The sequence below is a fragment of the Sus scrofa genome, chromosome 6 (assembly GCF_000003025.6).
Source record: "Sus scrofa isolate TJ Tabasco breed Duroc chromosome 6, Sscrofa11.1, whole genome shotgun sequence".
NCBI classification, from domain to species: Eukaryota; Metazoa; Chordata; class Mammalia; order Artiodactyla; family Suidae; genus Sus; species Sus scrofa.
In genome coordinates, this window is record NC_010448.4 from 79264706 (window position 1) to 79278404 (window position 13699).

General features: G+C 36.9%; 1 protein-coding gene across 36 annotated transcripts in view; it reads right to left on the minus strand.

The window, feature by feature from the left end:
* Positions 1-13699, minus strand: part of EIF4G3 (eukaryotic translation initiation factor 4 gamma 3) — a 359841-nt gene that overhangs the window by 242484 nt on the left and 103658 nt on the right. The gene's annotated exons all lie outside the window — the stretch shown is intronic.

Consider the following 13699-nt stretch of genomic DNA (forward strand, 5'->3'; position numbering starts at 1 on the left):
GTACCTAACAGAGTGCTTGATACACAAAAATTGGAAGCTAGTAACAGTTCTACCCACAAATTAAACATTAGATGAAGATCTTTATAGGAACATAAAAATTATTTTTTGGCTGCACCAGCAGCATGCCAAGGTTCCTGGGTCAGGGACTGAATCCATACCACAGCACTGCAGTGGCATCTCCAGAGCCACTGCAGTGACATCTACCATCCCCATACCACAGCACTGCAGTGACAGCTCCCAAAGCCACTGTAGTGACATTTCCAAGTCGTTAACCTGCAGAGCTAAGGGAACTCGGCAGGTTATTTTTTAAATGTAGGGTTTATTAATTTGATATCAAGGGCATTTTTAAGCACAAACATCATGAGTTGGTATTACATATGTGCAAGGTCAATGACTACTCTTAGAATGTAAAAATACTAAATTAGGAAGAAATAAATGAGCTTTTGGCCAGTCTACATTAGTTATAACATCAAAGAGATTTTACCAGGTGAGGCATATATGCTTGAGGTAGCAAAGCTCTTTAATTCACTTTTATCTGCTTTGTTGCTATGCCACAAAAAAAAAAAAAAAAAAAAAAGCAGGAAGTACAGTAGAACAGCAGAATATAAAACTCCTATCAAAAACATATGAATAAAATAAAAATATAACAACAAATCACTGACTGGTGAAAGAATTACTAGTTTCACCGATTGTCTAATAAAATAAATTTTTATATCCACTGATAGACTCTTTAAAGAAATGATCACTGGTTCCAAAAGGGATGCCCATCCTCTTTAGAACCAGATTTTCAGTATTCTTTTTATTTTTCTTTTGTTTCTTTGTTTTGCTTTTTAGAGCCACACCTGTGGCATATGGAAGTTCCCAGGCTAGGGGGCAACTTGGAGCTACAGCTGCCAGCCTACACCACAGCCACACCAGATCTGAGCCAAGTCTGTGACGTACACCACAACTGACGGCAACGCCAGATCCTCAACCCACTAAGCAAGGTCAGGGATCAAACTCACATCCTCATGGATACTAGCCAGGTTCGTTACTACTGAGCCACAACTGGAACTCCCAGTATTCTTAATATAATTCAGATTGGATAGTACAAAGGAGAAAATTCCAGGAGACAAGACTGACACCACACCTAAAACTCTACATTTAGATTAGATATAGAGATGTTTTCCCTAAGACTTGGACTGTTGTATTTATTTATTTATTTAATTTTTTTTCTTTTTTTGCCATTTTCTTGGGCCGCTCCCGCGGCATATGGAGGTTCCCAGGCTAGGGGTCGAATCGGAGCTGTAGCCACCAGCCTACACCAGAGCCACAGCAACGTGGGATCCGAGCCGTGTCTGCAACCTACACCACAGCTCACGGCAACGTCAGATCGTTAACCCACTGAGCAAGGGCAGGGACTGAACCCGCAACCTCATGGTTCCTAGTCGGATTCGTTAACCACTGCGCCACGACGGGAACTCCAGGCTGTTGTATTTAAAGGCCACATGAGAGCGCCTAAGAATCTCACAAGAAAGATTCATGGAGATTATCATTCTCCTTTAATGTAGCGTTGACAATATAAATATTCTTACAGGTAAAACTAGAAAAAAAAAAAAAAATCAGACCGAAAAAAGAGCAGAGGTCTAAAAGCAAGAGTTAAAAGGAAACAGAATTTATAAACAACACAATACTGGTCTGTTTATCTGAGAGTATGATTTTATTCATCAAGTGTCCAAATTGTATGTTCTAAAAGTTTGCTTAGTCAGTTGCTAGGAGACCAAGAACTTAACCATATTGAGTGGAAAATAGAAAAATCAAAGAAGGATTGTAGGAAAACTGAAACAGTATCTATCAAAGCAAAGAATCAACGGATAATAACAGATCAAACGAGGGTAGAAAAACTGTATTATGTAGAGATACAGAGGTAATGCCAGAGGAACTAAAAGCAAAAATAGTTAAAAGAGGCTGACTCTGAAGGCTAAGACCAGAGTAGGCACGGGGTTGTTACTTTTCATTACAGACCCTTCTATATTATTTGCTTTACTATTATTAGTAAACAATTGGTTATTAATTAACTAATTACTACTAATTAGTAATTAAGTAATTACTATTACTGCTACTAGTAAATAACAGTAGAGCCTAAATCATGTAGAAATTCCGAGGCCAGGGATCAAAATTCAAGCCACAGCAGTGACAACACTGAATCCTTAAACACTATGCCACCAGGGAACTCCTATTGTTTTTTTAAAACAATATATTCCATTGCTGCTTTCATTCAATAAATGGATAAATGTTAACCAGCTATTTAAGAATCATCATGAAGAAATTACCAAGATAATAAAGATCAATAAGAATGTTAATCACAGTATTATTTGTAAAAGCAGGGATACAGAAATAACACAAAACGCCCATCAAAGGATGACCAGTTATATAAATAATAGTACAAAAGGAATACTCCTATTTGTAAAACATCTCCACTTCTAAAAGTGCTTCCTTCCCAATACAGCAAAAAAACTTATGATGCCATAGTTCCATATTAAATGACATGTGGAGTTTCCATTGTGGCTCAGCGGTTAACAAACCCAACTAGGATCCATGAGAATGCGGGTTCAATCCCTGGCCTTGAGTGGGTTAAGGATCCGGCATTGCCATGAGCTTCGGTGTAGGTTGCAGATGGGGCTCATATCTGACGTTGCTATGGTTGTGCTGCAGGCCCGCAGCTACAGCTCTAATTGGACCCCTAGCCTGGGAACCTCCATATGCTGTGAGTGTGGCCCTAAAATGCAAAAAAAAAACCCAAAACCAAAACATATTTAATGACACAAATCATGGCCCACTGAAAAGATGTGTGATTCTATCTTGACATAAAATGATACACATGATATGCTAAGATTAAAAATTTAACTTACAATCAGTACACATAATTAACAAAAATTTTTGAAAGTTACATGTTTTAACTTTTAAAGTTATATTTTATATATGTCTAGAAAAGTATAAAAAATACAAAGAATTCTCTCTGAATAAAAAAAATTCATCTGGGAAATAAAATAGTGGCTGATTTTCATTCATTCTCTACAATTTTATTTTATTTTTATTTTTTTTTTTTTTTTGCTTTTAGGGCCACATCTGTGGAACATGGAAGTTCCCAGGCTAGAGGTCGAATTGGAACTACAGCTGCCAGCCTATGCCACAGACACAGCAACATGGGATCTAAGCCACATCTGCAGCCTACACCACAGCTCACAGCAATGCCAGATCCACGACCCACTGAGCCAGGCCAGGAACTGAACTCACATCCTCAAGGATACTAATCGGATTCACTTCCGGTGAGCAATAACAGGAACTCCCTGTTTTTTTCCTTTTTTTTAGGGCTGCACCAGCGGCATACGGAGGTTCCCAGGCTAGGAGTCGAATGGGAGATGTAGCCGCTGGCCTACGCCCCACAGCCACAGCAATGCATGACCTGAGCAGAGTCTGTGACCTACAGCACAGCTCACAGCAATGCCAGATCCTCAACCCACTGAGCAAGGCCAGGGATCTAACCTGCATCCTCATGGATACTAGTCAGATTCATTTTCGCTGAGCCATTACAGGAACTCCTGATTTTTTTTCTTAATTGGTATTATTTAGTCAGGAAAAAAAAAAAATTGACGCTATGAGTCAGCGGTTTAAACACTGCATGTATTTATTACAACGGTAAGAAATATATAACCCTTTGGGGAATGGTAATTGCATCCTTAAAATATATACTTAGACTTTTTAATGAGAAGATACTAAGCTTTTTTAATGATAATTTAAAGAAAAGAAAGAGGGATATTAAAGCTACAGTACATTAATTTCAAAAATACCTTTTTCTGAAGTGTACAGTAGAACAACTAGAAGAAACATGTCAAGATGAGTGATGCTTTAGGCAGCAAGATAACAGGTCATTTTTTTTTTCCTGTTATACTTTTCTCTGAGTTTCAATATTTTTCTAGCAGGCACACATTAATTTTATAGTGAGTAAATCTGCTTTTGGAATTTGCTAGTAGTTAGGTTTCTAGACTGGCTTATAAAATCTTACTTACCTGTCAATGATGTAGCTGAGGAAGTTACTCTCTCCCTCAGCAGCTACTCAGAGAAATAACTGCTGTGATTCTCATTATCTGTTTGCCTCATTATCTGCACAGGAACAAGACTTGCAGACAAGTGGCCATTCAGATATTTAAGTATAAATATTACAGTATATAATTAATTCCACCAAATCTAACTATTTATAATATGGCTATTTAACAGTAAAACTGATTTAGAATATCAACTCATAAACACCAGGAACTCAGGTGGCCAGAGCTGCCTTAAAGTAGTATAAAGGGAGAAGGCCAAGATAGTAAAGAGATTTTTATTTCTCTCATTACTAACAGTAGCCCAGAAAACTGTTTTAAGATTCCAAGGTCCTTTCCTGATTCAGTAATGAAACCACAGCCAATTAAGGATGACACTCTTAGGAGAAGGAAGAGCGATGAGTTCTCTAAATCCAACCATTTATTAAAGCTATCTTTACACATAATAATTAGTACTATTCTACATAAGCATAGAAAATTAACTCCTTACTTTTTCAAGAACTACATACACTGTAGGCCACTTGCTGCCCATGTTCTCAGAAGAACTGAAAACTACCCGAGGAGTGATGGTTTTCGTATGTTCAAAAGCCCCACTACCAAAGCTCTTAGCTTTCCACCACAGGCAGGACTGTATGTGAGTTGGGATATTGCTGTAGATTTAACAACTGCAATGGTAGTAGTCATTTCCCACTGTACAATTTAATTTCTTTTACACTTACGGTTTGCTTTCTTCTAATCTTCATCTATTGCTAATGAGACCCATTTATCTAACTGATCAAGGTAAGTGAACTCTGCTTTTAATTCCAATGTATTTTTATTCCAACTATGAAGCTGGTATTGAACTATAAAGAAACCTAAGTTCAATTATATTACCAAATTCACCATATTAAGTTGTTCTGGCACAGGTCCAAGTCACATGAGCCATGTGATATATGTGCTTCTATACTGAGGATAAAACAAAGACATCACTTACTAGACAAAAAGCTTGAAACAAGGAACACAAAGCAGAGGGTAAAATGATTCAAGTTATCCTTCAAGTAGGCCCAACAGCATTGATAAGAAAGCATGTTTTTTTCAGATCGAGACCTGGGTTTAAATTCTAGTTCCACTACAGAGAAACTCCACAGGTAAATTACCTAAATTCAGTTTCTTCTTCTGTAAAAGGGAAAAATAAGGACTATCCTGCAGATTCATTGAACACACTAAAAAAGAGAAACTGCATCATAGTGCCTGTTATATTTTAAAAGCTCCCCAAATGGTAGCTATTGTAATATTTCATTATTTACAAATATCTAAATTGCTATTTAAACTAAAATCCTAGTATTAGGCATTTAAGTGTAAGCCCAACAGTTTGGGATTCAAACGACTCCTAGTTTGATTTTCATTGTACAAATGGGAAAGGGGAACAAGCAGGAACTACACTAAACCAAAAGTAGTGGTTCTCAAAGTGTGGTCCCTGGACAATGGCATAATAATCACCTGGGAACTTACTGACAATTGACATTTATAGGCCTGACCCCAAATGTGCTGATTCAGTAACTCCAGGTTGGACCCCACCAGGTAAAGCTGATGTACCTAAAGTTCTAAGAACCACTGATCTAAATACAGCACTGACAAGTTTTTATATTCACAGCATTTGTATGTTACACCTGCTTTATTTAGTCCACCAAGTTACAACATAAAGTAGAGGGCAGACTACTGGACATATATACATCTATGCTACATTACAGGTGAGTATGACTATACAAAGAAACAGTATCATCTATAAGTATCTTAATCCCTAAAATGTGCTTTCTTCTCAATACAAGTAAAAATCACTTTCATAACTTAACCAACACATTCTGTTCTTTCCTTTACCCATTTTATACTAGGTTAAGATCAACCTCAGCTTCTTGGAATCCCTGGAGAATAAGTCGTTCATTCTACAATGCCAGATTTTCCAGATAGCTAGGAGTGAATCTTCTTAAATAAGCAAAACTTATTATTTCTCATGTAACTATTTCAGATGGAAATCTTCAGCATATTGATTGTAGCCTCAACTTTTTCTTGGTCACACAGATTCATCATGAACATCAAGTTTTATGCAAAAGTATATTTAAGGTTAATGGAGTGTCAATAAGCCCTTAAACAACCTGCATACTTTTCAGCACCTATGTTTGCTGTCATGTAGTTAGCTCTGACTTCTAGCTACTATGGCATTCCAGTCCAAAGCTGCAATCTTACAATTTTGTAATTAACTCTTTCTAATAATTTTAAGTGGGCTTCAAACCTCAGTAACCAATATTCTGATACTGGTGGGGTTTCTTGTAGTTCTCCAGTTATCTCTTGAACCACACAAACATGTACGTCTTTTTTCACATGCATACCTTCTCCTTATTCTTAGAAACTCCACCTAAATCACACTTCTCCTGAAATGAAATTCTCAGCATCCAATCTCCCTGGCTGGGTTTCATGCTGCTGCTCCACTTTTTTAAGAATTATAAGACATTCTCTGCCTACTTCTATCAGCATTTATCACACCTGCATTTAAACTATAGATCATTTTCAACATTCCTACTAGGTTGTAGGCATCTTCAAGACAGGGAGCACTGTAGCCCTTGTGCTGTGTCCAATGCACTATAAGCAGGGCTCAAAAAAAAATGTATGATGTACCAGCAGGCTATAGCTTTAAAAAACCCTTAAGAGGAAAGCACAAGGGCTTTGGTGGGCTGATACAGTCTCTGCATTGTTGAAGTTTGAGGAACTTGCTTTTGTTTAGTGTTACTATTCGGTTTTGGCTTTCTTCACTTCCGCTGAGATGTTAGACAATTCCTTTCCTCTAATTCTTTTAACAGTTCAATTTCTGTGAGTACACTTGATCTCTCCAGCCAACATTTACGTACACAAAGTTAAGTCGACCCTTTCTCCTACTACATTTTCTCCCACAGAACTTGGCACAACATATAATAAACATGAAGAAAGAAATCTGTCCCCAAACCTGGTCTGGGTCAAACCTTTTTGTGTGATGTAATTTATTAGCTTCCTCTGAAAAATAATTAGCACTCCTCATAAAATGCTTGACCAATATTCAGTAGACTTTAATGAGATTAAGATTTGTTCCAGAAAACTTCACACCCAACCCTTCAGAGTCTAATAATCTTTAGTCACATAGTTCACTATTGTGTATCTGTTCTTTTCTGTGTTACTCCAAGAGAAAATGCTCTGAGTTGGTCTTTTAAAGTCTGAAATAAATAGTTGATACATGCTCCTAATTAATTTTTATAAATTGTTCTAAAAGGTTACTAAATAAATTCTTTGTGAAGAAATAAAGAATGAAAATATACTGCTGATTTAACAAATCCAAGAATTAACAACAAATTCCAAGGTTCTTTGAGATTTGTACCATCTAACGAAATTAAACACACTTCTATTTAACATTCTGTATTCTTTATGGCAATTAAGCAGCCACAGAATGACACACTAGACAAAGATGCTAATCCCTCACAATCTCTTGGATTACCCTGATGCCAGAATGTGCATTTAAGATAAAAAAATAACTGTATGAAGTTAAATGTTTCCATGTCTGTCAAAGTGTACAGTAAAAAATGACCTCTCTATTCATGCCAACATTGAAATAATAACGTTCGTTCTTTCTTTTTCCTTAAAATAATTACAACTCCATTTACCACACAATTGCTCATGATAGTCCAATTTCCTATGACTCATTTCATTTTATTTTAAATTGGTCCCTATCAGTTTTTTATATAATAACTGTACATATAATACTTTGTAAAATGGCCCTTCGGGGAATATTGCACAGTTTAAAGAAACACATTTTCAAAGTTCTCTGACATTAAAGAACTTGATTATTGTTTCTACTGTTTTTTCTTTTTAGGGCCGCACCCACATGTGGAAGTTCCCAGGCTAGGAGCTGAATCGGAGCGAGAGCCATCAGCCTACACCACAGCCACAGCAATGCAGGATTCAAGCCGTGTCTGTGACCTACACCACAGCTCATGGCAATGCCAGATCCTCAACCCACTGAGCAAGGCCAGGGACTGAACCTGCGTCCTCATGGATATAGTCAGATTTATTTCCACTGAGACATGATGGGAACTTCTCTACTATTTTCTTTTTTTTTTTCTTTTTTTTTTTTTTTTTTTTGTCTTTTGTCTTTTTGTTGTTGTTGTTGTTGTAGTTGCTATTTCTTGGGCCGCTCCCGCGGCATATGGAGGTTCCCAGGCTAGGGGTCCAATCGGAGCTGTAGCCACCGGCCCACGCCAGAGCCACAGCAACATGGGATCCGAGCCGCATCTGCAACCTACACCACAGCTCACGGCAACGCCGGATCGTTAACCCACTGAGCAAGGGCAGGGACCGAACCCGCAACCTCATGGTTCCTAGTCGGATTCGTTAACCACTGCGCCACGACGGGAACTCCTCTACTATTTTCTTATCTGAGACACAAAAACCATTTACAGCTAACACTGAACAATATCCTTTATGTTAATCTTTCTTTTGAAGGAGAAAAAGTGAATACATATTAAATATTATTTTAATTATGTGATTTCAGATTTCATGAGCAGATCTACTTTATTTTTATGTTATTTTTTGTCTTTTTAGGGTTGCACCTACAACATATGGAAGTTCCCAGGCTCACCAGAGCCACAGCATTGCCAGCTCCGCAGCCCATGGAAATGCCAGATCTTTATTTATTTAACTCACTGAGTGAGGCCAGGGATCAAACGCGCATCCTCGTGAATGCTAGTCAGGATCGTTACTGCTGAGCCACAGTGGGTACTCCCACATTAAATATTACTAACAGGGACTGCTAACTTTCATAAATGTCATCACTCAACTGATACAAGATAGGCAGAAAAATAGACCCAGAATTTTTAATAACCAAGAAATAAATGAGTACCACATATACAAGTGCTTTCAAAAAGGCATCTCAAGATGGAAAAGTAAGTAAAAATTTCACAGGATATCTGTAAGGTTAACACATAATATATACAGTAACAACTGAGCTATTTCCCTTGACTGAGAATCATGAAAAGAATACAATACAGCACCCTTGCAAGGGGGAACTTGGTTTAGACCAGAGCAAGGAATTTAATCAGTATGAGCCCTTTAGCTAAGAGTCCTTGAACTCTCCTAAAACTGCAGCATCTGGTGCATAGTAAGTGCTCACTAAGTATTAGCGATGATAATGAAGAAAAGAGTTCAATAAATATCCTGCAAGTTTCCTCCTGATGAACTGCCGTGACGTGACCATATTCGTTCAATTTTTATATATCTAAGCTATATGTGCATTTTCAACTGGGTGGAGAACGGGCCCCTAAACATTAGATGTTCAAGGGTCAACCACACATTTCATGACTCATAACACTATGGAATGGTGTATTTAGCATTCACCTCGAAGATTTAACTGGAATATATTCACCTATCCCTACTTCCACTAATGTACAGTACAAACTTTCTTGCCATCTACATTTTAAGGCACTAGTCATCTTTTTTTCTCTGTTGAACAATTACAACCACGCGCCACTCCTACAAGCATTTCTACCTAATGAAAATCCTTAACTATACTAGTAAAACTTATTTATTTATACAACTTATTTAACTTATATAGTCACTAATATGTTTTCCTAATTTTCCAATAGGTTCTTAAAACAATATATTACCATCTCATCTGATAAAATGAAAACTCTTAAAGACAAGGATATTATCTACCATTGTAGATATCTCATATTATTTGACACAAAAACTTGCACACATTGGGGTTAATAGATGCAAACTACTATTAATAGTAGTGAGAAAGGAAATTGAAAAGCAATGAGATCCTGCTGTATAGCACAGGGAACTATATCTAGTCACTTATGATGGAGCATGATAATGTGAGAAAAAAATAATGTATATGTATGTGTGACTGGGTCACCTTGATGTGCAGCAGAAAACTGACAGAACACTGTAAACCAGCCATGATGAAAAAAAATTAAAATCATTAAAAATGTAAAAAAACAAAAAAATTGCACACAGCTATCATTCAGTAAACATTTATTGAATTAAGTTTGTCTCAACATCCTTAATAACTCTGCCATATCTCTAATGTTTAAGCTCTGAAAATGAGCTGCAAGAGGTCAGAGGCTTTATCAATTTTATTTATAATACCTCAGAAAAGTAACTTCAAAAATGTCTTACATTGGGGGAGTTCCTACTGTGGTTCAGCAATAACAAACCCAAACAGCATTCATGAGAATGAGGGCTTGATCCGTAGCATTGCTCAGTGGGTTAAAGATTTGGCATTGATGTAAGGTATGGCATTGGTCACAGGTGTAGCTCAAATTTGGCATTGCTCTGGCTGTGGCGCAGGCCAGCACCTGTAGCTCTAATTTGACCCCTAACCTGGGAACTTCCATATACCACAGGAGTGGCCCTAAAAAGGAAGAGAAAAAACAACAACAACAAAAAACATTAAATTGTTACAACAGATAAATAAATGTATTCCACATTTAGGAAGACAGACAGACAATATACAAAAGAGACTGGGTCTAATTAATAGCCATATTTTTAACAAAAAATACATCTGTAACAGCATCTAGATCTCACAAATATCTGATGGTGCTAACTGTGAGATTTGTCTAAAGGAAGGAGGATAATGTTAATGATGGGTAAGAGTCAATTGTTAATAAAAGTAAAACATGAAGATGTTAGTAAAACATGAGCCCAGGAGGAATAAGGAAATGATGAAATATAAACAGTCTTGGAGATATTATAAATTTTTATAACATTCAATTCAAGATATGTTTCCAAGTAATATAAGGTTGAGAGTCAGCCAATCATATGATCCAGCAATCCTATTTCCGGGTATACATCCAAAACAAGTTATCCAAAAGATATCTTACATTCTCATATTTATTCTAACATTATTTACAATAGCCAACGTATGCAAACAACCTAAATGGCTATGAAGGGAAAAGTGGATAAAGAAGATGTTTTTTACATATGTATATGCACACATATACACATACATATAATGGAATGTTAACTCAGACATTAAAGGAAAAAAGAAGAAAATCGTGCTATCTGCGACAAAATCAAGCATATTGAGGGCAATATGCTAAGTGAGATAAATCTGACAGAGAAATACTATACATCACTTATATGTAGAATCTAAAACAGCCAAACACATTGCTGCAGCTGCGGCAGAGGTCACAGCTACAGCTCAGATTCAATCTCTAACCCAGGAACTTCCATGTGCAATGGGTGTGGCCAAAAATAAATCAATTAATAAGTAAAATATAACAGCCCAACAGCAGAAAAAGAGAACAGATGGTAGTTACCAGGGGCTGGGGGAGTGGTGGGTAGGAAAGATATCGGTCAAAAGGTACATACTTGCATAAATCCAGGAGATGTAATGCACAGCACTGTGATTACAGTGAACAATACTATATTATCTACTGCAATGCTGCTAACAGACTATGTCTTAAATGATCTCACTACAAAAAAGAAATAATAATTATGTGATGTAATGGAGGGGGTTAACCTATCAGATGACCATACTTCAATATCTATCAAATCAATATGTTGTACATCTTAAAGTTACACAGTGTATATGTCAGTCTCAATAAAAAAATAATTTAAGCTCCTAGACATAAAAAAACCAAGATAAATAAAAGTAATATAAGGCTTAGATTCGGCTGACTACCTTATATTAAAAATTTGTTTTTTTTAAAAAAAAAAGACCACAATAGAAAATTTTGAGCCACAATTTACTACTGCTACACCAATATTATTTTTAGATTTCCAGGTAAATTTTTAAGATCACTGTGAAAAAAACACTTGCACCTACTGATTGATTACAGGATAAAACTACCACCAATCCACACATATCCACTGCCATAAAAATTGTGAGAAGGGAGTTCCCATTGTAGCCCAGCAGAAACGAATCCAACTAGTTTCCATGAGGTTGCGAGTTCAATCCCTGGCCTTGTTCAGTGGGTTGGGGATCTGGCGTTGCTGTGAGCTGTGGTATATGTTGCAGACGTGGCTTGGATCCCGAGTTGCCATGGCCAGCAGCTGTAGCTCCGATTCATCCCCCCTAGCCTGGGAACTTCCATTTTAGGGTGAGGCCCTAAAAAAGCAAGAAATAAATAAAGTGCCCAATTTAAAAAAAAAACCGTGAGGACAAAAAGACTTTAAACCTTACTTTCTGTTTTTAATTGATAAAATACAACAAATATTTCTTGTTTCAAAAAAAAAGTGAAAGGTGGTAGTAGTGTTGATTGACACTCTCAAATCCTACTACATTCCCCATTGGTAAAACTATTAACAGTCTGATATATATTAATGGTTTAATTCTTCCAAATCTTTCTGTACATTTGCAAATACAAAAATTTTATAAATAATTTCTGTACAATAGTAATTGTTCTGTGATAAGTTTTCTCACTTATCAACACATCAGAGATCTTTCCAAGTCAAAATACATATCTACTTCATTCTTCTAAATACATTCCATAGGGAGTTCCCATGACAGCTCTGTGGTTAACGAATCTGACTAGGAACCATGAAGTTGCGGGTTCAATCCCTGGCCTTGCTCAGTGGGTTAAGGATCTGGCATTGCTATGAGCTGTGGGTGTAAGTCGCAGATGAGGCTCAGATCCTGCGTTGCTGTGGCTGTGGCGTAGGCCAGCAGCTACAGCTCCTATTAGATCCCTAGCCTGGGAACCTCCATATGCTGAGGGAGCGGCCCAAGAAATGGCAAAAAGACAAAAAAAAAAAAATACATTCCATGGTGTAGGTGTACCTATGGTGATTTTTTTTAAGCCATTTTTAAAAATTGAAGTATAGTTAATTTATAATATTGTGTTAAGCTTCAGGTATACGGCAAAGTGATTCCGTTTGTCGGATTCTTTTCCATTGTCGGATTCTTTTCCATTGTAGATTATTACAAGATATTGAATATATAGTTCCTTCTGCTCTACAAGTAGGAACGTGTTGTTTATTTATTTTATTATAGTAGTGTGTATGATGTTAATCCTAAACGCCTAATTTCTCTCCTTCCCAATGCATCTATATTCCTTTTAACTGCTAATTTTTTTTTTTTTTTTTTTGGTCTTTTTGCTATTTCTTGGACCCCTCCCGCAGCATATGGAGATTCCCAGGCTAGGGGTCTAATTGGAGCCGTAGCCACCAGCCTATACCAGAGCCACAGCAACACGGGATCCGAGCCGCGTCTGCAACCTGCACCACAGCTCACAGCAACGCCGGATCGTCAACCCACTAAGCAAGGGCAGGGACCGAACCTGAAACCTCATGGTTCCTAGTCAGATTCATTAACACTGCGCCACGACGGGAACTCCTAACTGCTAGTTTTTAAAGACTAACTTCTTTAAGAAAACTGTATTACCTACTACTATTCTGAGAGTCAAACATATATACACATAAACTTTATATGTAATGATAATTCATAAATAACCAGAGATGAATTAGAAATAGAATCTTCATTATAAATGTCAAATTTCCAAAGAATCTTAAAATGAGTTATTTGGTATTGATCATTTGTCTAATAAATTCATAAAATTATATTTCATTATATTTGATAGTAGGTGTACTTAGACAACTACTATCACCCATTG